This window comes from Cibotium barometz, chromosome 16 (assembly GCF_041138505.1).
Source record: "Cibotium barometz isolate CiBa-2024 chromosome 16, ASM4113850v1, whole genome shotgun sequence".
In the NCBI taxonomy this organism is placed as follows: Eukaryota; Viridiplantae; Streptophyta; class Polypodiopsida; order Cyatheales; family Cibotiaceae; genus Cibotium; species Cibotium barometz.
Window position 1 is genome coordinate 48,496,639 of NC_141061.1, and position 25,973 is coordinate 48,522,611.

Here is a 25,973-nt window from a genome sequence, read left to right on the forward strand (position 1 = left end):
GGTAAGCATTTTCGATCAACTTCCATTTCAGGGACTTGGAAATTACTTGAAGCTGCTCTTCATAATCACAGAGTAATACAAAATTTGACCACCACCGCTGATTTGTTCCAACTCCCCTCTCATCCAATTTGTTTCATTTTTATGTACATGCTAAAGTTCTTGAGGGTTCATACAATACTCGGCTAAATGCAACTAACACCTAGCTCTCAGAACCCCACCCAGTCAACAATAACTGGGAAAATTTTGTATACAAGTTACATGACTTAGTTTTTTCATCATCCAAATAAGATGACAGTGTCTACTTTCCAGCAACTCTGCACTGGCCTATTGAAGATTAACTTGTCAGAGGTGGCCCCCTGATCCCTACAAAAATAGCCTGCCAGAAAACCATATAGATCACAGACGGTACAAAGTAGTAGCATGTTTGGTAATTACCAGCCATGTCGTTTCTGGAGCACTTCCACTTAGTTTTTACATCCTCCAAATAAGTTGACAGTATCTATTTTCCAGCAACTTTGCCATATGAATCCCGAAGAGTGACTGTTCTATTAAAGATTAGCTTTTCAGACGTTGTCTCTTGATCCACACAAAAATAGCCTGCAAGAAAAGCGTACATCAAAGACAGAACGAAGCAGTAGCATGTTTGGTAATACCAGCCACGTTGTTTCTGGAGGGCTTTGCACACTCCTCCAAGCAGCACGACATTATAGAAAACATGAACAATGCAGCACTCACACCATCTCTCCTACACAGGTTAGATGATGTTGATGCCAGCTAAATTTTTGTTGAGCAGCCACATATCCTTATGTTCAATTCTGCTCATTATATTTGAAAATTTACAATTCGACCTCAGCCTCAACCAGTCCAAGATTAGCCTTGAGAAATCCACGATTCTGTTATTAGAAGATATCAACTTCTAGTGCAGTAATGAGGCAAAAGGTGATACAAATATTATGTCATAAAAGAGTTATGAAAAATTTCAACAATTCACAAGGCCTAGTGATGAAAAAAATTCAACAAAAGACCTGGCACTTGATTCTAATTTGCAAAATAACATTTTCTATTTTGTTTATTTTCTTTTTGGCCCTCAAAAAGAATGAATTGTTCTCAATAAAGGTTTAAATATAAGGTGGTGCATCCAGCCTAAAAGTAAGAAACAAGACTACTGGTGGAGGAAAGTGTTTTCATATGAGGCTCAAGTTATTCTCGCCAACGCCCAATAAATCAACCTCTACTTATATTGCTTAGGTACTCATGCACAAGTCTTCCAAAGTGTCCTCTAATGAGTACTAGAAAAGAGCAGGAAGTCACCTGTTTAAAGAAGAGCATGTAGATCTGGTGAGAGGTGCATCTATCTCACCAGATTCATCCATTTCATGTGCACGAAGTGCCTTGCTAGTACTACAGTTCTTTGGGGCATCAATCATGTGGCAGACTTGGATTGTCAGCTGGAAAAGCCTTCAGAATCTGTGGTCAGAAATTTACTGAAATCTGATAATGTATGGATTACAGGCACGGTACTTCCATTACTCATAAAATTTGCGGACATGATTATAAACCGTGAGGAGTTTACATAGTAGATGCCATGAGCATATGTTGGGAAAGGCCATGGTTACCATGGCATGGGAAAACAGTCAAGTTATGGCAGCCAGTTTGCAGAAGATGTATCTAGAAAAAAAGAGCAGTAAGGCATGCATAAGAGGGCATATGTGTGACAAGCAGAGATGGGCACTCCTACAACAAAAATTACAAAGAAACACAGATCAAAGCAACAACAACAGAAACTAGGCAGTGCTGCACGTGGTCAGTCATCACAAGGTGCACATGGAAGCTAACTGTTACATCCCTAACTAGGTTAGGACTAGTGCTAGCTGGGGTTAGGATAACTGAGGTTAAGGAGATTGTTGAAACATGGCTGAGCAATGGTGGCTTGAAGGTGAAGGCAGCCATAGCTATGGAGTAGACAAAGATAGAGAGAGTGTTTAAAGAGAGAAGACAATGCTAGAGAGATGTGAAGTACACCGATCAATGATGTGACTGTTGATTGATTTCTTCAATGAAGTACATGCACCTTTATAGATCTTACAAAGGTTACCTCAATGACATCACTACCTACATCATAACACACACAAATATCTAGATATTATAACCCCTTTAAGAGATGGTTCACACACAAGTACTACCACACTCATAAGAGAGGGTTAACACACAAGTAAGACCTTGATTCCCAACAAACCTGCCCTCAAGGGATTACCTCATGCTGTGTCAAGGATAAAACTAGACTCATCGTTTCACATGCCAGTTTCTCCTTGTCAAGGATAAATCACATGGCTCTAGTTTCACATGCCAATTATGGGATCCCATGGATAGAGACAACACAAGATCAAGTCACACACTCACAATAGAAAACAACACACAATTGAACAGAAAACAACACATAACTTGGACTTTAAAAGGTCCAATCATTAATGTTCAAGATAGGGATGATACCCTACTTCTAGGGGAATTTCCACCTTACTTGCTACATTTTAACTAAGCTAGTGATGTGCGCAGTGTGAGAGAGACTAACTGGTATGGACAATTACCTGTGTTTGAAGGCCATGTTGATTGGGAAAGTGTCAAAGAAGTTGTTGAGGAATGGATTGAGTATAATCATCAATGGTCAACATCAGAGTATTGAACAGGAATCAAAGTAATTAAGAGTAAATACTTTGATTAGGCACATTTGTAGAGAATGAAGAAAAAAACCCAAATCAATTTTATTGTACCTCTATTATTACTGTTGCTGAAGCTGATATGGAGAGTTGACCTTTGACTTTTTTTTTCCAGGTATCGAGTAGCTGCATCTCTCTCTCTCTCTCTCTCTCTCTCTCTCTCTCTCTCTCTCTCTCTCTCTCTCGTTGATATATAGGAGCAGATGATGAAAGCAATTGCTACTGTTTTGCTGCTGCTGCTACTGCTGTGCAGCTCAAAGGCGGGTAGCTGTTGGCGATGCTAATTGAAGAAGTTGGCAAACAAGCAAGCAACACTCGACTACGTGGCTGCAATTCGTGTGGTTACGCAAGGTAGTCTCCTGGTGGGCTACAATAGTAAGGCGGCATCGTGGTGCTTGGTTAAGCAACTACTACAAATCGGAATTGGGCGCTTTGTCGATCGAGTAGCTATCGGGACAAGACACTCACGCATTTCTCAGGCGAGCAACGTTGAGCATAAGCGGGCAGGTGGACGATGTACAGTTTGAAGTCGGGCCATGCGACAGTCAATGCTCTGATACCATGTTGAAACAGGGATGAGCTATGGTGGCTTGAAGGTGAAGGCAAAAATGGCTATGGAGCTAGAGAGAGTGAAGTACATGACTCAATGATGTGACTATTGATTGATTTCTTTGATGAAGTACATGCACCTTTATAGGTTACAAAGGTTGCCTCAGTGACATCACTGCTTGCGTTATAAGTTATAACACACAAATATCTAAATGTGGAGAGATGTGATTGAGCCCGAGGATTTTGGTGCATCATGAAGATGTACTAGGATGTGCGCCACGTTGCCACATGTCTTCACAATACGGGCATGACATATTAGGAGTTTCAGGATGGTTGGATGATGAATGGTAATGATCTTGGTGGTGTTGATACATATGGCTATGTGGTAGATGTTGATCATGATTTTCATTTATGGGAATCATTTTGCGAGTAATGGCATGATAGGATTGGGTCCTTGGAGGTGTCCGGACGTGTATGATGCGTGCTTACACATATGCCACTATCGCAGTGGTGTTCGCATGGAACTCAAAAGTTTCTATGACTCGGCCACGACATCTACTAGCCTTCGTCCAATTGACTTCATATCACCTACAAATCCATTCATTGTATTTTATGCAAGTGATGATGATGATGATGTGTCACACACATGATCATACACATGCACACAATGATATTGATACACATGCATATGGTGATGATATTGATACATATACACATGATGATGATACATGTGGTATTAATGTGTGAGTTAGATCATGTGGACATGATCTCGGGTGCAAGCATGGAACTAACCACATCGTGGGTGATAATACACATATTAAATCTACCTACCTTCCCAGGAATCATTTGGATGCATTAGATGATCATGAGCATGAGTACATGATTAGTGATATGTCCATTGGTGATACTTCACATGTAGGTTCATGTGATACTTTGAGCATAATGCTTGAGTTTCTTGTGTTAGATGTGTGAGGCTACTCTCCTAGGGTTTTCACATGTGGAGGCATTCATGATTCATCCACTACTCCTAGTTCTTATAGCTTTCATGGCAGCATTACTGTGGATATAGTTCATGTGTTTGAGTAGTCAGGCATTGCACATGAGGGTAGTAATTACATATTGAGGAGAGGCCCCATAGAAGAGACAAGATTATGCACATGGATCTGATCTTTATTAGATCATATGATGTGGATCTTGAGTTTGTATTTGATCTAGGCATCTTCTTTGATCCAATAATGATGGAGGCTGACTTATCATGGGATATGGATCATATAAAGGTACCATTGATAGAGATAGACTATACCTATGAGGATGACCTTGGAGACTTTGAGGATGCCATAATCAGTGACTTGGTTGATGATACTACTTATTTCTTATGTGTGGATACACTGTCAGTATTTAGTGATGATTATGCTAATGATGATCTTGTTGATCATGCTTTTACTCTGGATGATCATACCATGTAGATGATCTTGCACATGAGGATATGTTACATGGTATGGATCATGTTCCTATATATGAGATTGTAGTGGACCATGTCTTGGAGGATTCGAGTTATGCTACATGGGATGATGGCATTGGTTCACATTTGTTCTTGCATGATGTCAACTATGAGTTCTGTTCATTTGGCTCCCATGGCTATCGGCATGATCCTATCTTCTTTGGAGCATTGACATTTGTCTTTGGATGCATTATATGCTACTTGGGATGTACGGTATATGATTAGGGGCATGTCATTCAGATACACATTGTGATTTTTGGCTTACAGGGTGATTGTTTGTTCCAAGACCATTCCATGAGTTATGGGTTTATTTGGTGGATACATTGTATGTCATATTCGTATTATGGTCGCGACGATGGGAATGAGAGCGTTCTCCTTTGACTTGGGAGCTATTACTTACTTCCACTATTCATGAGGGCCATTACACATTGATATTTGGCTTACAGGGTGATTTGTTTGTTCCAAGACCATTCCATGAGTTATGGGTTTATTTGGTGGATACATTGTATGTCATATTCGTATTATGGTCGCGACGATGGGAATGAGAGCGTTCTCCTTTGACTTGGGAGCTATTACTTACTTCCACTATTCATGAGGGCCATTACACATTGGTTTCGAGGATCCATGACACATGAGAGTCATTGCTTTGGAGTTTGCATAGCTTGAATTTCCCTTTGATCCAAGTGGTTGCATGGTTAGCCTCATCTTCGACAGTACACTCTTATCCTTTCCATTTGACCTTGGAGATTGACTATTCGACATACATATTAATATGGTTTTTGATTGCATACTTCTTGGCCAATTCTATGTCGTCACATATGGCCCATGGATTTAAGTTTCACTTTTGTATAAAGCCTCTTTGGTATATGCTATTTGTGCATGACCACCCTTTGATTTTGAGGACCAAATCATTGTAGGAGGTGATGGTTTGTAATGAAGTGATTTAAGGATACACATGCACATGGAACATGGACCTAGACACAGGAAACTTAGAGATTTTTACACATGTCGACACATGGACCTTGGGACTATAAAAGGCACATGTCTTGTGTGTTTGGCACCTTTTACCTATTTTCCTTTTACACATATTAGCGTTTTACACAAGCTTTCATGGCTTTCTTCATGAACCTATGACTATTCTAGGCGTTGAACAAACTATGTGGAGTCCCTAGATCCCTCTCTTGCAGTTCTATAGTAGGCTTTAAAAACAAGTGTATTTCAGGTGAACTTTAAAAACTAAGCTTTGTTTTTTCAACATGCCTATAAGACCATAAGTAGGCAACATTTTTAAAAACTTAATGTCTTGTGCTATGAGTAAGATACTTTTTTGAAACATATGAACTTTTTAGAAAGACTATTAAGGTCACATTGTAAAAAAAACAATTTTCAAAGACCGTCTACATGTCGACCATGAAAAACTAAGCTGTGTACTTTTCTAGTAATAGATATTTTTAGTGTGTGGGCTAGTATGGTGTGTAGCTAGGTGAAATTCCCATGTATGACTAGGAATGGAATAACACCTTGTAGAAAAAAAAGACTAGCTCTAATGTATCCTCTCCCTTCAAATTGTTGTGCAGCTATGCAATAATGAAGAGAATTACTTGAGAGAAAAAAAACATGACTTTTTACCTAATAGTCGTCAATGAACATCTCCTTGTGCAGCTAGAGCGAAGATATACCAAAAATGTGATTTACCATCTTTCTAATGGATTAAACGAGTAAACCACACACCAATGTGAAGTATCGTGTAACCAATGATCAACCTCCACTAACCTTCCACCCACTTTTGACTTGCATTGAAATCTTGCTAGCTAGCTACTGTATGGCCACCTTTGCTCAACGCCACCAGTCGAGTGCTTCCTCGATGGCTGCTGTCATACAAAGATCTACATATCAATCTCAACCACCTCATAGGGAAACTTGTCGACCTTTGGGTAAGGTCAACATCGTGATCATAAGAGAAAGGCTTAATGGCCTTGGAGTTCACACCTAGACAATGGAGATGCTGCACTTGGTTACATCTCTCCCACTCCCTTACAACCAGCACTCATTTTCTCATTGAAAGTATGTCAACTTAGCTGACTATGCAATGTTCCAACTTCCACATTCTAAAACCTGTACATCCTCCTTGGGAGAAGCATTTCACACTTTGGGCATGAGTTGAAGGGAATCTTTCACACTAACTACCACCCTTTTTTTAAAATGTCGTTTGGCCCATTGATTAATTATTCAACACAAAAGTGCATTGATCGGAAGCATCACGTGGAATGGTTTTCTTCGGAGAAAGGAGGCCGATTGCCTGTGCTGCCCATCAGGTTGCAATAGAGACATAGCCTAGGTAAAGGCACATGGTGCACACATCTCACCAACTTACCCCCCTAATGAGTCCCTCCCCTACACATTGGTGACGAGGGAGTGTTAATTACCAAAAACATTAACTGCATCGAGTCTAAATTAGAAGGAACATTACATGATAATGCATGCATCCTTTAGGAAGAAAAGGTAAGCATTTTCGATCAACTTCCATTTCAGGGACTTGGAAATTAGTTGAAGTTGCTCTTCATAATCACAGAGTAATACAAAATTTGACCACCACCGCTGATTTGTTCCAACTCCCCTCTCACCCAATTTGTTTCATTTTTATGTACATGCTAAAGTTCTTGAGGGTTCATACAATACTCGGCTAAATGCAACTAACACACCAGTCAACAATAACTGGGAAAATTTTGTATACAAGTTACATGACTTAGTTTTTTCATCATCCAAATAAGATGACAGTGTCTACTTTCCAGCAACTCTGCACTCGCCTATTGAAGATTAACTTGTCAGAGGTGGCCCCCTGATCCCTACAAAAATAGCCTGCCAGAAAAGCATATAGATCACAGACGGTACAAAGTAGTAGCATGTTTGGTAATTACCAGCCATGTCGTTTCTGGAGCACTTCCACTTAGTTTTTACATCCTCCAAATAAGTTGACAGTATCTATTTTCCAGCAACTTTGCCATATGAATCCCGAAGAGTGACTGTTCTATTAAAGATTAGCTTTTCAGACGTTGTCTCTTGATCCACACAAAAATAGCCTGCAAGAAAAGCGTACATCAAAGACAAAACGAAGCAGTAGCATGTTTGGTAATACCAGCCACGTTGTTTCTGGAGGGCTTTGCCCACTCCTCCAAGCAGCACGACATTATAGAAAACATGAACAATGCAGCACTCACACCATCTCTCCTACACAGGTTAGATGATGTTGATGCCAGCTAAATTTTTGTTGAGTAGCCACATATCCTTATGTTTAATTCTGCTCATTATATTTGAAAATTTACAATTCGACCTCAGCCTCAACCAGTCCAAGATTAGCCTTGAGAAATCCACGGTTCTGTTATTAGAAGATATCAACTTCTAGTGCAGTAATGAGGCAAAAGGTGATACAAATATTATGTCATAAAAGAGTTATGAAAAATTTCAACAATTCACAAGGCCTAGTGATGAAAAAAATTCAACAAAAGACCTGGCACTTGATTCTAATTTGCAAAATAACATTTTCTATTTTGTTTATTTTCTTTTTGGCCCTCAAAAAGAATGAATTGTTCTCAATAAAGGTTTAAATATAAGGTGGTGCATCCAGCCTAAAAGTAAGAAACAAGACTACTGGAGGAAAGTGTTTTCATATGAGGCTCAAGTTATTCTCGCCAACGCCCAATAAATCAACCTCTACTTATATTGCTTAGGTACTCATGCACAAGTCTTCCAAAGTGTCCTCTAATGAGTACTAGAAAAGAGCAGAAAGTCACCTGTTTAAAGAAGAGCATGTAGATCTGGTGAGAGGTGCATCTATCTCACCAGATTCATCCTTTTCATGTGCACGAAGTGCCTTGCTAGTACTAAAGTTCTTTGGGGCATCAATCATGTGGCAGACTTGGATTGTCAGCTGGAAAAGCCTTCAGAATCTGTGGTCAGAAATTTACTGAAATCTGATAATGTATGGATTACAGGCACGGTACTTCCATTACTCATAAAATTTGCGGACATGACTATAAACCGTGAGGAGTTTACATAGTAGATACCATGAGCATATGTTGGGAAAGGCCATGGTTACCATGGCATGGGAAAACAGTCAAGTTATGGTAGCCAGTTTGCAGAAGATGTATCTAGGAAAAAAGAGCAGTAAGGCATGCATAAGAGGGCATATGTGTGACAAGCAGAGATGGGCACTCCTACAACAAAAATTACAAAGAAACACAGATCGAAGCAACAACAGAAACTAGGCAGTGCTGCACGTGGTCAGTCAACAAGGTGCACATGGAAGCTAACTGTTACATCCCTAACTAGGTTAGGACTAGTGCTAGCTGGGGTTAGGATAACTGAGGTTAAGGAGATTTTTGAAACATGGCTGAGCAATGGTGGCTTGAAGGTGAAGGCAGCCATGGCTATGGAGTAGACAAAGATAGAGAGAGTGTTTAAAGAGAGAAGACAATGCTAGAGAGATGTGAAGTACACCGATCAATGATGTGACTGTTGATTGATTTCTTCAATGAAGTACATGCACCTTTATAGATCTTACAAAGGTTACCTCAATGACATCACTACCTACATCATAACACACACAAATATCTAGATATTATAACCCCTTTAAGAGATGGTTCACACACAAGTACTACCACACTCATAAGAGAGGGTTAACACACAAGTAAGACCTTGATTCCCAACAAACCCGCCCTCAAGGGATTACCTCATGCTGTGTCAAGGATAAAACTAGACTCATCGTTTCACATGCCAGTTTCTCCTTGTCAAGGATAAATCACATGGCTCTAGTTTCACATGCCAATTATGGGATCCCATGGATAGAGACAACACAAGATCAAGTCACACACTCACAATAGAAAACAACACACAATTGAACAGAAAACACACATAACTTGGACTTTAAAAGGTCCAATCATTAATGTTCAAGATAGGGATGATACCCTACTTCTAGGGGAATTTCCACCTTACTTGCTACATTTTAACTAAGCTAGTGATGTGCGCAGTGTGAGAGAGACTAACTGGTATGGACAATTACCTGTGTTTGAAGGCCATGTTGATTGGGAAAGTGTCAAAGAAGTTGTTGAGGAATGGATTGAGTATAATCATCAATGGTCAACATCAGAGTATTGAACAGGAATCAAAGTAATTAAGAGTAAATACTTTGATTAGGCACATTTGTAGAGATTGAAGAAAAAAACCCAAATCAATTTTATTGTACCTCTATTATTACTGTTGCTGAAGCTGATATGGAGAGTTGACCTTTGACTTTTTTTTTCCAGGTATCGAGTAGCTGCATCTCTCTCTCTCTCTCTCTCTCTCTCTCTCGTTGATATATAGGAGCAGATGATGAAAGCAATTGCTGCTGCTGCTGCTTCTGCTGTGCAGCTCAAAGGCGGGTAGCTGTTGGCGATGCTAATTGAAGAAGTTGGCAAACAAGCAAGCAACACTTGACTACGTGGCTGCAATTCGTGTGGTTACGCAAGGTAGTCTCCTGGTGGGCTACAACAGTAAGGCGGCATCGTGGTGCTTGGTTAAGCAACTACTACAAATCGGAATTGGGCGCTTTGTCGATCGAGTAGCTATCGGGACAAGACACTCACGCATTTCTCAGGCGAGCAACGTTGAGCATAAGCGAGCAGGTGGACGATGTACAGTGTGAAGTCGGGCCATGCGACAGTCAATGCTCTGATACCATGTTGAAACAGGGATGAGCTATGGTGGCTTGAAGGTGAAGGCAAAAATGGCTATGGAGCTAGAGAGAGTGAAGTACATGACTCAATGATGTGACTATTGATTGATTTCTTTGATGAAGTACATGCACCTTTATAGGTTACAAAGGTTGCCTCAGTGACATCACTGCTTGCGTTATAAGTTATAACACACAAATATCTAAATGTGGAGAGATGTGATTGAGCCCGAGGATTTTGGTGCATCATGAAGATGTACTAGGATGTGCGCCACGTTGCCACATGTCTTCACTCTACGGGCATGACATATTAGGAGTTTCAGGATGGTTGGATGATGAATGGTAATGATCTTGGTGTTGATACATATGGCTATGTGGTAGATGTTGATCATGATTTTCATTTATGGGAAGCATTTTGCGAGTAATGGCATGACAGGATTGGGTCCTTGGAGGTGTCCGGACGTGTATGATGCGTGCTTACACATATGCCACTATCGCAGTGGTGTTCGCATGGAACTCAAAAGTTTCTATGACTCGACCACGACATCTACTAGCCTTCGTCCCATTGACTTCATATCACCTACAGATCCATTCATTGTATTTTATGCAGGTGATGATGATGATGATGTGTCACACACATGATCATACACATGCACACAATGATATTGATACACATGCATATGGTGATGATATTGATACATATACACATGATGATGATACATGTGGTATTAATGTGTGAGTTAGATCATGTGGACATGATCTCGGGTGCAAGCATGGAACTAACCACATCGTGGGTGATAATACACATATTAAATCTACCTACCTTCCTAGGAATCATTTGGATGCATTAGATGATCATGAGCATGAGTACATGATTAGTGATATGTCCATTGGTGATACTTCACATGTAGGTTCATGTGATACTTTGAGGATAATGCTTGAGTTTCTTGTGTTAGATGTGTGAGGCTACTCTCCTAGGGTTTTCACGTGTGGAGGCATTCATGATTCATCCACTACTCCTAGCTCTTATAGCTTTCATGGCAGCATTACTGTGGATATAGTTCATGTGTTTGAGTAGTCAGGCATTGCACATGAGGATGGTAATTACATATTGAGGAGAGGCCCCATAGAAGAGACAAGATTATGCACATGGATCTGATCTTTATTAGATCAGATCCATGGATCTGATCTTTATTAGATCATATGATGTGGATCTTGAGTTTGTATTTGATCTAGGCATCTTCTTTGATCCAATAATGATGGAGGCTGACTTATCATGGGATATGGATCATATAAAGGTACCATTGATAGAGATAGACTATACCTATGAGGATGACCTTGGAGACTTTGAGGATGCCATAATCAGTGACTTGGTTGATGATACTACTTATTTCTTATGTGTGGATACACTGTCAGTATTTAGTGATGATTATGCTAATGATGATCTTGTTGATCATGCCTTTACTCTGGATGATCATACCATGTAGATGATCTTGCACATGAGGATATGTTACATGGTATGGATCATGTTCCTATATATGAGATTGTAGTGGACCATGTCTTGGAGGATTCGAGTTATGCTACATGGGATGATGGCATTGGTTCACATTTGTTCTTGCATGATGTCAACTATGAGTTCTGTTCATTTGGCTCCCATGGCTATCGGCATGATCCTATCTTCTTTGGAGCATTGACATTTGTCTTTGGATGCATTATATGCTACTTGGGATGTACGGTATATGATTAGGGGCATGTCATTCAGATACACATTGTGATTTTTGGCTTACAGGGTGATTTGTTTGTTCCAAGACCATTCCATGAGTTATGGGTTTATTTGGTGGATACATTGTATGTCATATTCGTATTATGGTCGCGACGATTGGAATGAGAGCGTTCTCCTTTGACTTGGGAGCTATTACTTACTTCCACTATTCATGAGGGCCATTACACATTGGTTTCGAGGATCCATGACATATAAGAGTCATTGCTTTGGAGTTTGCATAGCTTGAATTTCCCTTTGATCCAAGTGGTTGCATGGTTAGCCTCATCTTCGACAGTACACTCTTATCCTTTCCATTTGACCTTGGAGATTGACTATTCGACATACATATTAATATGGTTTTTGATTGCATACTTCTTGGCCAATTCTATGTCGTCACATATGGCCCATAGATTTAAGTTTCACTTTTGTATAAAGCCTCTTTGGTATATGCTATTTGTGCATGACCACCCTTTGATTTTGAGGACCAAATCATTGTAGGAGGTGATGGTTTGTAATGAAGTGATTTAAGGATACACATGCACATGGAACATGGACCTAGACACAGGAAACTTAGAGATTTTTACACATGTCGACACATGGACCTTGGGACTATAAAAGGCACATGTCTTGTGTGTTTGGCACCTTTTACCTATTTTCCTTTTACACATATTAGCGTTTTACACAAGCTTTCATGGCTTTCTTCATGAACCTATGACTATTCTAGGCGTTGAACAAACTATGTGGAGTCCCTAGATCCCTCTCTTGCAGTTCTATAGTAGGCTTTAAAAACAAGTGTATTCCAGGTGAACTTTAAAAACTAAGCTTTGTTTTTTCAAAATGCCTATAAGACCATAAGTAGGCAACATTTTTAAAAACATAATGTCTTGTGCTATGAGTAAGATACTTTTTTGAAACATATGAACTTTTTAGAAAGACTATTAAGGTCACATTGTAAAAAAAACAATTTTCAAAGACCGTCTACATGTCGACCATGAAAAACTAAGTTGTGTACTTTTCTAGTAATAGATATTTTTAGTGTGTGGGCTAGTATGGTGTGTAGCTAGGTGAAATTCCCATGTATGACTAGGAATGGAATAACACCTTGTAGAAATAAAAGACTAGCTTTAATGTATCCTCTCCCTTCAAATTGTTGTGCAGCTATGCAATAAAGCTTCTATGAAGAAAATTACTTGAGAGAAAAAAAACATGACTTTTTACCTAATAGTCGTCAATGAACATCTCCTTGTGCAGCTAGAGCGAAGATATACCAAAAATGTGATTTACCATCTTTCTAATGGATTAAACGAGTAAACCACACACCAATGTGAAGTATCGTGTAACCAATGATCAACCTCCACTAACATTCCACCCACTTTTGAAATCTTGCTAGCTAGCTACTGTATGGCCACCTTTGCTCAACGCCACCAGCCGAGTGCTTCCTCGATGGCTGCTGTCATACAAAGATCTACATATCAATCTCAACCACCTCATAGGGAAACTTGTCGACCTTTGGGTAAGGTCAACATCGTAATCATAAGAGAAAGGCTTAATGGCCTTGGAGTTCACACCTAGACAATGGAGATGCTGCACTTGGTTACATCTCTCCCACTCCCTTACAACCAGCACTCATTTTCTCATGTAAAGTATGTCAACTTAGTTGACTATGCAATGTTCCAACTTCCACATTCTAAAACCTGTACATCCTCCTTGGGAGAAGCATTTCACACTTTGGGCATGAGTTGAAGGGAATCTTTCACACTAACTACCACCCTTTTTTTAAAATGTCGTTTGGCCCATTGATTAATTATTCAACACAAAAGTGCATTGATCGGAAGCATCACGTGGAATGGTTTTCTTCGGAGAAGGGAGGCCAATTGCCTGTGCTGCCCATCAGGTTGCAATAGAGGTAAAGGCACATGGTGCACACATCTCACCAACTTACCCCCCTAATGAGTCCCTCCCCTACACATTGGTGACGAGGGAGTGTTAATTACCAAAAACATTAACTGCATCTAAATTAGAAGGAACATTACATGATAATGCATGCATCCTTTAGGAAGAAAAGGTAAGCATTTTCGATCAAGTTCCATTTCAGGGACTTGGAAATTAGTTGAAGTTGCTCTTCATAATCACAGAGTAATACAAAATTTGACCACCACTGTTGATTTGTTCCAACTCCCCTCTCACCCAATTTGTTTCATTTTTATATACATGGTAAACTTCTTGAGGGTTCATACAATACTCGGCTAAATGCAACTAACACCTAGCTCTCAGAACCCCACCCAGTCAACAATAACTGGGAAAATTTTGTATATAAGTTACATGACTTAGTTTTTTCATCATCCAAATAAGATGACAGTGTCTACTTTCCAGCAACTCTGCACTGGCCTATTGAAGATTAACTTGTCAGAGGTGGCCCCCTGATCCCTACAAAAATAGCCTGCCAGAAAAGCATATAGATCACAGACGGTACAAAGTAGTAGCATGTTTGGTAATTACCAGCCATGTCGTTTCTGGAGCACTTCCACTTAGTTTTTACATCCTCCAAATAAGTTGACAGTATCTATTTTCCAGCAACTTTGCCATATGAATCTCGAAGAGTGACTGTTCTATTAAAGATTAGCTTTTCAGACGTTGTCTCTTGATCCACACAAAAATAGCCTGCAAGAAAAGCGTACATCAAAGACAGAACGAAGCAGTAGCATGTTTGGTAATACCAGCCACGTATTTTCTGGAGGGCTTTGCACACTCCTCCAAGCAGCACGACATTATAGAAAACATGAACAATGCAGCACTCACACCATCTCTCCTACACAGGTTAGATGATGTTGATGCCAGCTAAATTTTTGTTGAGCAGCCACATATCCTTATGTTCAATTCTGCTTATTATATTTGAAAATTGACAATTCGACCTCAGCCTCAACCAGTCCAAGATTAGCCTTGAGAAATCCACGGTTCTGTTATTAGAAGATATCAACTTCTAGTGCAGTAATGAGGCAAAAGGTGATACAAATATTATGTCATAAAAGAGTTATGAAAAATTTCAACAATTCACAAGGCCTAGTGATGAAAAAAATTCAACAAAAGACCTGGCACTTGATTCAAAATAACATTTTCTATTTTGTTTATTTTCTTTTTGGCCCTCAAAAAGAATGAATTGTTCTCAATAAAGGTTTAAATATAAGGTGGTGCATCCAGCCTAAAAGTAAGAAACAAGACTACTGGAGGAAAGTGTTTTCATATGAGGCTCAAGTTATTCTCTCCAACGCCCAATAAATCAACCTCTACTTATATTGCTTAGGTACTCATGCACAAGTCTTCCAAAGTGTCCTCTAATGAGTACTAGAAAAGAGCAGGAAGTCACCTGTTTAAAGAAGAGCATGTAGATCTGGTGAGAGGTGCATCTATCTCACCAGATTCATCCTTTTCATGTGCACGAAGTGCCTTGCTAGTACTACAGTTCTTTGGGGCATCAATCATGTGGCAGACTTGGATTGTCAGCTGGAAAAGCCTTCAAAATCTGTGGTCAGAAATTTACTGAAATCTGATAATGTATGGATTACAGGCACGGTACTTCCATTACTCATAAAATTTACGGACATGATTATAAACCGTGAGGAGTTTACATAGTAGATGCCATGAGCATATGTTGGGAAAGGCCATGGTTACCATGGCATGGGAAAACAGTTAAGTTATGGCAGCCAGAGTTTGCAGAAGATGTATGTAGAAAAAAAGAGCAGTAAGGCATGCATAAGAGGGCATATGTGTGACAAGCAGAGATGGGCACTCCTACAACAAAAATTACAAAGAAACACAGATCGAAGCAACAACAACAGAAACTAGGCAGTGCTGCACGTGGTCAGTCCACAAGGTGCACATGGAAGCTAACTGTTACATCCCTAACTAGGTTAGGACTAGTGCTAGCTGGGGTTAGGATAACCGAGGTTAAGGAGATTGTTGAAACATGGCTGAGCAATGGTGGCTTGAAGGTGAAGGCAGCCATGGCTATGGAGTAGACAAAGATAGAGTGTTTAAAGAGAGAAGACAATGCTAGAGAGATGTGAAGTACACCGATCAATGATGTGACTGTTGATTGATTTCTTCAATGAAGTACATGCACCTTTATAGATTTTACAAAGGTTACCTCAATGACATCACTACCTACATCATAACACACACAAATATCTAGATATTATAACCCCTTTAAGAGATGGTTCACACACAAGTACTACCACACTCATAAGAGAGGGTTAACACACAAGTAAGACCTTGATTCCCAACAAACCCGCCCTCAAGGGATTACCTCATGCTGTGTCAAGGATAAAACTAGACTCATCGTTTCACATGCCAGTTTCTCCTTGTCAAGGATAAATCACATGGCTCTAGTTTCACATGCCAATTATGGGATCCCATGGATAGAGACAACACAAGATCAAGTCACACACTCACAATAGAAAACAACACACAATTGAACAGAAAACACACATAACTTGGACTTTAAAAGGTCCAATCATTAATGTTCAAGATAGGGATGATACCCTACTTCTAGGGGAATTTCCACCTTACTTGCTACATTTTAACTAAGCTAGTGATGTGCGCAGTGTGAGAGAGACTAACTGGTATGGACAATTACCTGTGTTTGAAGGCCATGTTGATTGGGAAAGTGTCAAAGAAGTTGTTGAGGAATGGATTGAGTATAATCATCAATGGTCAACATCAGAGTATTGAACAGGAATCAAAGTAATTAAGAGTAAATACTTTGATTAGGCACATTTGTAGAGATTGAAGAAAAAAACCCAAATCAATTTTATTGTACCTCTATTATTACTGTTGCTGAAGCTGATATGGAGAGTTGACCTTTGACTTTTTTTTTCCAGGTATCGAGTAGCTGCATCTCTCTCTCTCTCTCTCTCTCTCTCTCTCGTTGATATATAGGAGCAGATGATGAAAGCAATTGCTGCTGCTGCTGCTTCTGCTGTGCAGCTCAAAGGCGGGTAGCTGTTGGCGATGCTAATTGAAGAAGTTGGCAAACAAGCAAGCAACACTTGACTACGTGGCTGCAATTCGTGTGGTTACGCAAGGTAGTCTCCTGGTGGGCTACAACAGTAAGGCGGCATCGTGGTGCTTGGTTAAGCAACTACTACAAATCGGAATTGGGCGCTTTGTCGATCGAGTAGCTATCGGGACAAGACACTCACGCATTTCTCAGGCGAGCAACGTTGAGCATAAGCAAGCAGGTGGACGATGTACAGTGTGAAGTCGGGCCATGCGACAGTCAATGCTCTGATACCATGTTGAAACAGGGATGAGCTATGGTGGCTTGAAGGTGAAGGCAAAAATGGCTATGGAGCTAGAGAGAGTGAAGTACATGACTCAATGATGTGACTATTGATTGATTTCTTTGATGAAGTACATGCACCTTTATAGGTTACAAAGGTTGCCTCAGTGACATCACTGCTTGCGTTATAAGTTATAACACACAAATATCTAAATGTGGAGAGATGTGATTGAGCCCGAGGATTTTGGTGCATCATGAAGATGTACTAGGATGTGCGCCACGTTGCCACATGTCTTCACTCTACGGGCATGACATATTAGGAGTTTCAGGATGGTTGGATGATGAATGGTAATGATCTTGGTGTTGATACATATGGCTATGTGGTAGATGTTGATCATGATTTTCATTTATGGGAAGCATTTTGCGAGTAATGGCATGACAGGATTGGGTCCTTGGAGGTGTCCGGACGTGTATGATGCGTGCTTACACATATGCCACTATCGCAGTGGTGTTCGCATGGAACTCAAAAGTTTCTATGACTCGACCACGACATCTACTAGCCTTCGTCCCATTGACTTCATATCACCTACAGATCCATTCATTGTATTTTATGCAGGTGATGATGATGATGATGTGTCACACACATGATCATACACATGCACACAATGATATTGATACACATGCATATGGTGATGATATTGATACATATACACATGATGATGATACATGTGGTATTAATGTGTGAGTTAGATCATGTGGACATGATCTCGGGTGCAAGCATGGAACTAACCACATCGTGGGTGATAATACACATATTAAATCTACCTACCTTCCTAGGAATCATTTGGATGCATTAGATGATCATGAGCATGAGTACATGATTAGTGATATGTCCATTGGTGATACTTCACATGTAGGTTCATGTGATACTTTGAGGATAATGCTTGAGTTTCTTGTGTTAGATGTGTGAGGCTACTCTCCTAGGGTTTTCACGTGTGGAGGCATTCATGATTCATCCACTACTCCTAGCTCTTATAGCTTTCATGGCAGCATTACTGTGGATATAGTTCATGTGTTTGAGTAGTCAGGCATTGCACATGAGGATGGTAATTACATATTGAGGAGAGGCCCCATAGAAGAGACAAGATTATGCACATGGATCTGATCTTTATTAGATCAGATCCATGGATCTGATCTTTATTAGATCATATGATGTGGATCTTGAGTTTGTATTTGATCTAGGCATCTTCTTTGATCCAATAATGATGGAGGCTGACTTATCATGGGATATGGATCATATAAAGGTACCATTGATAGAGATAGACTATACCTATGAGGATGACCTTGGAGACTTTGAGGATGCCATAATCAGTGACTTGGTTGATGATACTACTTATTTCTTATGTGTGGATACACTGTCAGTATTTAGTGATGATTATGCTAATGATGATCTTGTTGATCATGCCTTTACTCTGGATGATCATACCATGTAGATGATCTTGCACATGAGGATATGTTACATGGTATGGATCATGTTCCTATATATGAGATTGTAGTGGACCATGTCTTGGAGGATTCGAGTTATGCTACATGGGATGATGGCATTGGTTCACATTTGTTCTTGCATGATGTCAACTATGAGTTCTGTTCATTTGGCTCCCATGGCTATCGGCATGATCCTATCTTCTTTGGAGCATTGACATTTGTCTTTGGATGCATTATATGCTACTTGGGATGTACGGTATATGATTAGGGGCATGTCATTCAGATACACATTGTGATTTTTGGCTTACAGGGTGATTTGTTTGTTCCAAGACCATTCCATGAGTTATGGGTTTATTTGGTGGATACATTGTATGTCATATTCGTATTATGGTCGCGACGATTGGAATGAGAGCGTTCTCCTTTGACTTGGGAGCTATTACTTACTTCCACTATTCATGAGGGCCATTACACATTGGTTTCGAGGATCCATGACATATAAGAGTCATTGCTTTGGAGTTTGCATAGCTTGAATTTCCCTTTGATCCAAGTGGTTGCATGGTTAGCCTCATCTTCGACAGTACACTCTTATCCTTTCCATTTGACCTTGGAGATTGACTATTCGACATACATATTAATATGGTTTTTGATTGCATACTTCTTGGCCAATTCTATGTCGTCACATATGGCCCATAGATTTAAGTTTCACTTTTGTATAAAGCCTCTTTGGTATATGCTATTTGTGCATGACCACCCTTTGATTTTGAGGACCAAATCATTGTAGGAGGTGATGGTTTGTAATGAAGTGATTTAAGGATACACATGCACATGGAACATGGACCTAGACACAGGAAACTTAGAGATTTTTACACATGTCGACACATGGACCTTGGGACTATAAAAGGCACATGTCTTGTGTGTTTGGCACCTTTTACCTATTTTCCTTTTACACATATTAGCGTTTTACACAAGCTTTCATGGCTTTCTTCATGAACCTATGACTATTCTAGGCGTTGAACAAACTATGTGGAGTCCCTAGATCCCTCTCTTGCAGTTCTATAGTAGGCTTTAAAAACAAGTGTATTCCAGGTGAACTTTAAAAACTAAGCTTTGTTTTTTCAAAATGCCTATAAGACCATAAGTAGGCAACATTTTTAAAAACATAATGTCTTGTGCTATGAGTAAGATACTTTTTTGAAACATATGAACTTTTTAGAAAGACTATTAAGGTCACATTGTAAAAAAAACAATTTTCAAAGACCGTCTACATGTCGACCATGAAAAACTAAGTTGTGTACTTTTCTAGTAATAGATATTTTTAGTGTGTGGGCTAGTATGGTGTGTAGCTAGGTGAAATTCCCATGTATGACTAGGAATGGAATAACACCTTGTAGAAATAAAAGACTAGCTTTAATGTATCCTCTCCCTTCAAATTGTTGTGCAGCTATGCAATAAAGCTTCTATGAAGAAAATTACTTGAGAGAAAAAAAACATGACTTTTTACCTAATAGTCGTCAATGAACATCTCCTTGTGCAGCTAGAGCGAAGATATACCAAAAATGTGATTTACCATCTTTCTAATGGATTAAACGAGTAAACCACACACCAATGTGAAGTATCGTGTAACCAATGATCAACCTCCACTAACATTCCACCCACTTTTGAAATCTTGCTAGCTAGCTACTGTATGGCCACCTTTGCTCAACGCCACCAGCCGAGTGCTTCCTCGATGGCTGCTGTCATACAAAGATCTACATATCAATCTCAACCACCTCATAGGGAAACTTGTCGACCTTTGGGTAAGGTCAACATCGTAATCATAAGAGAAAGGCTTAATGGCCTTGGAGTTCACACCTAGACAATGGAGATGCTGCACTTGGTTACATCTCTCCCACTCCCTTACAACCAGCACTCATTTTCTCATGTAAAGTATGTCAACTTAGTTGACTATGCAATGTTCCAACTTCCACATTCTAAAACCTGTACATCCTCCTTGGGAGAAGCATTTCACACTTTGGGCATGAGTTGAAGGGAATCTTTCACACTAACTACCACCCTTTTTTTAAAATGTCGTTTGGCCCATTGATTAATTATTCAACACAAAAGTGCATTGATCGGAAGCATCACGTGGAATGGTTTTCTTCGGAGAAGGGAGGCCAATTGCCTGTGCTGCCCATCAGGTTGCAATAGAGGTAAAGGCACATGGTGCACACATCTCACCAACTTACCCCCCTAATGAGTCCCTCCCCTACACATTGGTGACGAGGGAGTGTTAATTACCAAAAACATTAACTGCATCTAAATTAGAAGGAACATTACATGATAATGCATGCATCCTTTAGGAAGAAAAGGTAAGCATTTTCGATCAAGTTCCATTTCAGGGACTTGGAAATTAGTTGAAGTTGCTCTTCATAATCACAGAGTAATACAAAATTTGACCACCACTGTTGATTTGTTCCAACTCCCCTCTCACCCAATTTGTTTCATTTTTATATACATGGTAAACTTCTTGAGGGTTCATACAATACTCGGCTAAATGCAACTAACACCTAGCTCTCAGAACCCCACCCAGTCAACAATAACTGGGAAAATTTTGTATATAAGTTACATGACTTAGTTTTTTCATCATCCAAATAAGATGACAGTGTCTACTTTCCAGCAACTCTGCACTGGCCTATTGAAGATTAACTTGTCAGAGGTGGCCCCCTGATCCCTACAAAAATAGCCTGCCAGAAAAGCATATAGATCACAGACGGTACAAAGTAGTAGCATGTTTGGTAATTACCAGCCATGTCGTTTCTGGAGCACTTCCACTTAGTTTTTACATCCTCCAAATAAGTTGACAGTATCTATTTTCCAGCAACTTTGCCATATGAATCTCGAAGAGTGACTGTTCTATTAAAGATTAGCTTTTCAGACGTTGTCTCTTGATCCACACAAAAATAGCCTGCAAGAAAAGCGTACATCAAAGACAGAACGAAGCAGTAGCATGTTTGGTAATACCAGCCACGTATTTTCTGGAGGGCTTTGCACACTCCTCCAAGCAGCACGACATTATAGAAAACATGAACAATGCAGCACTCACACCATCTCTCCTACACAGGTTAGATGATGTTGATGCCAGCTAAATTTTTGTTGAGCAGCCACATATCCTTATGTTCAATTCTGCTTATTATATTTGAAAATTGACAATTCGACCTCAGCCTCAACCAGTCCAAGATTAGCCTTGAGAAATCCACGGTTCTGTTATTAGAAGATATCAACTTCTAGTGCAGTAATGAGGCAAAAGGTGATACAAATATTATGTCATAAAAGAGTTATGAAAAATTTCAACAATTCACAAGGCCTAGTGATGAAAAAAATTCAACAAAAGACCTGGCACTTGATTCAAAATAACATTTTCTATTTTGTTTATTTTCTTTTTGGCCCTCAAAAAGAATGAATTGTTCTCAATAAAGGTTTAAATATAAGGTGGTGCATCCAGCCTAAAAGTAAGAAACAAGACTACTGGAGGAAAGTGTTTTCATATGAGGCTCAAGTTATTCTCTCCAACGCCCAATAAATCAACCTCTACTTATATTGCTTAGGTACTCATGCACAAGTCTTCCAAAGTGTCCTCTAATGAGTACTAGAAAAGAGCAGGAAGTCACCTGTTTAAAGAAGAGCATGTAGATCTGGTGAGAGGTGCATCTATCTCACCAGATTCATCCTTTTCATGTGCACGAAGTGCCTTGCTAGTACTACAGTTCTTTGGGGCATCAATCATGTGGCAGACTTGGATTGTCAGCTGGAAAAGCCTTCAAAATCTGTGGTCAGAAATTTACTGAAATCTGATAATGTATGGATTACAGGCACGGTACTTCCATTACTCATAAAATTTACGGACATGATTATAAACCGTGAGGAGTTTACATAGTAGATGCCATGAGCATATGTTGGGAAAGGCCATGGTTACCATGGCATGGGAAAACAGTTAAGTTATGGCAGCCAGAGTTTGCAGAAGATGTATGTAGAAAAAAAGAGCAGTAAGGCATGCATAAGAGGGCATATGTGTGACAAGCAGAGATGGGCACTCCTACAACAAAAATTACAAAGAAACACAGATCGAAGCAACAACAACAGAAACTAGGCAGTGCTGCACGTGGTCAGTCCACAAGGTGCACATGGAAGCTAACTGTTACATCCCTAACTAGGTTAGGACTAGTGCTAGCTGGGGTTAGGATAACCGAGGTTAAGGAGATTGTTGAAACATGGCTGAGCAATGGTGGCTTGAAGGTGAAGGCAGCCATGGCTATGGAGTAGACAAAGATAGAGTGTTTAAAGAGAGAAGACAATGCTAGAGAGATGTGAAGTACACCGATCAATGATGTGACTGTTGATTGATTTCTTCAATGAAGTACATGCACCTTTATAGATTTTACAAAGGTTACCTCAATGACATCACTACCTACATCATAACACACACAAATATCTAGATATTATAACCCCTTTAAGAGATGGTTCACACACAAGTACTACCACACTCATAAGAGAGGGTTAACACACAAGTAAGACCTTGATTCCCAACAAACCCGCCCTCAAGGGATTACCTCATGCTGTGTCAAGGATAAAACTAGACTCATCGTTTCACATGCCAGTTTCTCCTTGTCAAGGATAAATCACATGGCTCTAGTTTCACATGCCAATTATGGGATCCCATGGATAGAGACAACACAAGATCAAGTCACACACTCACAATAGAAAACAACACACAATTGAACAGAAAACACACATAACTTGGACTTTAAAAGGTCCAATCATTAATGTTCAAGATAGGGATGATACCCTACTTCTAGGGGAATTTCCACCTTACTTGCTACATTTTAACTAAGCTAGTGATGTGCGCAGTGTGAGAGAGACTAACTGGTATGGACAATTACCTGTGTTTGAAGGCCATGTTGATTGGGAAAGTGTCAAAGAAGTTGTTGAGGAATGGATTGAGTATAATCATCAATGGTCAACATCAGAGTATTGAACAGGAATCAAAGTAATTAAGAGTAAATACTTTGATTAGGCACATTTGTAGAGAATGAAGAAAAAAACCCAAATCAATTTTATTGTACCTCTATTATTACTGTTGCTGAAGCTGATATGGAGAGTTGACCTTTTACTTTTTTTTTCCAGGTGTATCGAGTAGCTGCATCTCTCTCTCTCTCTCTCTCTCTCTCTCTCTCTCTCTCTCTCTCTCGTTGATATATAGGAGCAGATGATGAAAGCAATTGCTGCTGCTGCTGCTGCTGTGCAGCTCAAAGGCGGGTAGCTGTTGGTGATGCTAATTGAAGAAGTTGGCAAACAAGCAAGCAACACTTGACTACGTGGCTGCAATTCGTGTGGTTACGCAAGGTAGTCTCCTGGTGGGCTACAACAGTAAGGCGGCATCGTGGTGCTTGGTTAAGCAACTATTACAAATCGGAATTGGGCGCTTTGTCGATCGAGTAGCTATCGGGACAAGACACTCACGCATTTCTCAGGCGAGCAACGTTGAGCATAAGCGGGCAGGTGGACGATGTACAGTGTGAAGTCGGGCCATGCGACAATCAATGCTCTGATACCATGTTGAAACAGGGATGAGCTATGGTGGCTTGAAGGTGAAGGCAAAAATGGCTATGGAGCTAGAGAGAGGGAAGTACATGACTCAATGATGTGACTATTGATTGATTTCTTTGATGAAGTACATGCACCTTTATAGGTTACAAAGGTTGCCTCAGTGACATCACTGCTTGCGTTATAAGTTATAACACACAAATATCTAAATGTGGAGAGATGTGATTGAGCCCGAGGATTTTGGTGCATCATGAAGATGTACTAGGATGTGCGCCACGTTGCCACATGTCTTCACTCTACGGGCAAGACATATTAGGAGTTTCAGGATGGTTGGATGATGAATGGTAATGATCTTGGTGTTGATACATATGGCTATGTGGTAGATGTTGATCATGATTGTCATTTATGGGAAGCATTTTGCGAGTAATGGCATGACAGGATTGGGTCCTTGGAGGTGTCCGGACGTGTATGATGCGTGCTTACTGATGATATTGATACATATACACATGATGATGATACATGTGGTATTAATGTGTGAGTTAGATCATGTGGACATGATCTCGGGTGCAAGCATGGAACTAACCACATCGTGGGTGATAATACACATATAAAATCTACCTACCTTCCTAGGAATCATTTGGATGCCTTAAATGATCATGAGCATGAGTACATGATTAGTGATATGTCCATTGGTGATACTTCACATGTAGGTTCATGTGATACTTTGAGCATAATGCTTGAGTTTCTTGTGTTAGATGTGTGAGGCTACTCTCCTAGGGTTTTCACATGTGGAGGCATTCATGATTCATCCACTACTCCTAGTTCTTATAGCTTTCATGGCAGCATTACTGTGGATATAGTTCATGTGTTTGAGTAGTCAGGCATTGCACATGAGGGTAGTAATTACATATTGAGGAGAGGCCCCATAGAAGAGACAAGATTATGCACATGGATCTGATCTTTATTAGATCATATGATGTGGATCTTGAGTTTGTATTTGATCTAGGCATCTTCTTTGATCCAATAATGATGGAGGCTGACTTATCATGGGATATGGATCATATAAAGGTACCATTGATAGAGATAGACTATACCTATGAGGATGACCTTGGAGACTTTGAGGATGCCATAATCAGTGACTTGGTTGATGATACTACTTATTTCTTATGTGTGGATACACTGTCAGTATTTAGTGATGATTATGCTAATGATGATCTTGTTGATCATGCTTTTACTCTGGATGATCATACCATGTAGATGATCTTGCACATGAGGATATGTTACATGGTATGGATCATGTTCCTATATATGAGATTGTAGTGGACCATGTCTTGGAGGATTCGAGTTATGCTACATGGGATGACGGCATTGGTTCACATTTGTTCTTGCATGAT

At 39.9% G+C, this 25,973-nt stretch overlaps 4 long non-coding RNA genes across 5 annotated transcripts; all 4 read right to left on the reverse strand.

The window, feature by feature from the left end:
* Positions 1 to 8: 8 nt before the first annotated feature.
* On the reverse strand, positions 9 to 2,887 carry LOC147630684 (uncharacterized). Of its 2 annotated transcripts, none has more exons than XR_015267691.1 (2): positions 2,586 to 2,887; positions 9 to 597 (listed from the first exon to the last, which is right to left on the reverse strand). It is a non-coding gene; the product is annotated as an uncharacterized LOC147630684 (long non-coding RNA). The 2 variants fall into 2 exon arrangements; XR_015267690.1 differs by lacking the exon at positions 2,586 to 2,887 and adding an exon at positions 736 to 1,127.
* A 4,499-nt stretch (positions 2,888 to 7,386) lies between these two features.
* On the reverse strand, positions 7,387 to 9,923 carry LOC147630685 (uncharacterized). Its single transcript, XR_015267692.1, has 2 exons — positions 9,824 to 9,923; positions 7,387 to 7,844 (listed from the first exon to the last, which is right to left on the reverse strand). It is a non-coding gene; the product is annotated as an uncharacterized LOC147630685 (long non-coding RNA).
* Positions 9,924 to 14,504: 4,581 nt separating this feature from the next.
* LOC147630686 (uncharacterized) lies at positions 14,505 to 16,969 on the reverse strand. The gene is made up of 2 exons (XR_015267693.1): positions 16,870 to 16,969; positions 14,505 to 14,897 (listed from the first exon to the last, which is right to left on the reverse strand). It is a non-coding gene; the product is annotated as an uncharacterized LOC147630686 (long non-coding RNA).
* A 4,419-nt stretch (positions 16,970 to 21,388) lies between these two features.
* LOC147630687 (uncharacterized) lies at positions 21,389 to 24,122 on the reverse strand. The gene is made up of 2 exons (XR_015267694.1): positions 23,916 to 24,122; positions 21,389 to 21,943 (listed from the first exon to the last, which is right to left on the reverse strand). It is a non-coding gene; the product is annotated as an uncharacterized LOC147630687 (long non-coding RNA).
* Positions 24,123 to 25,973: the final 1,851 nt, after the last annotated feature.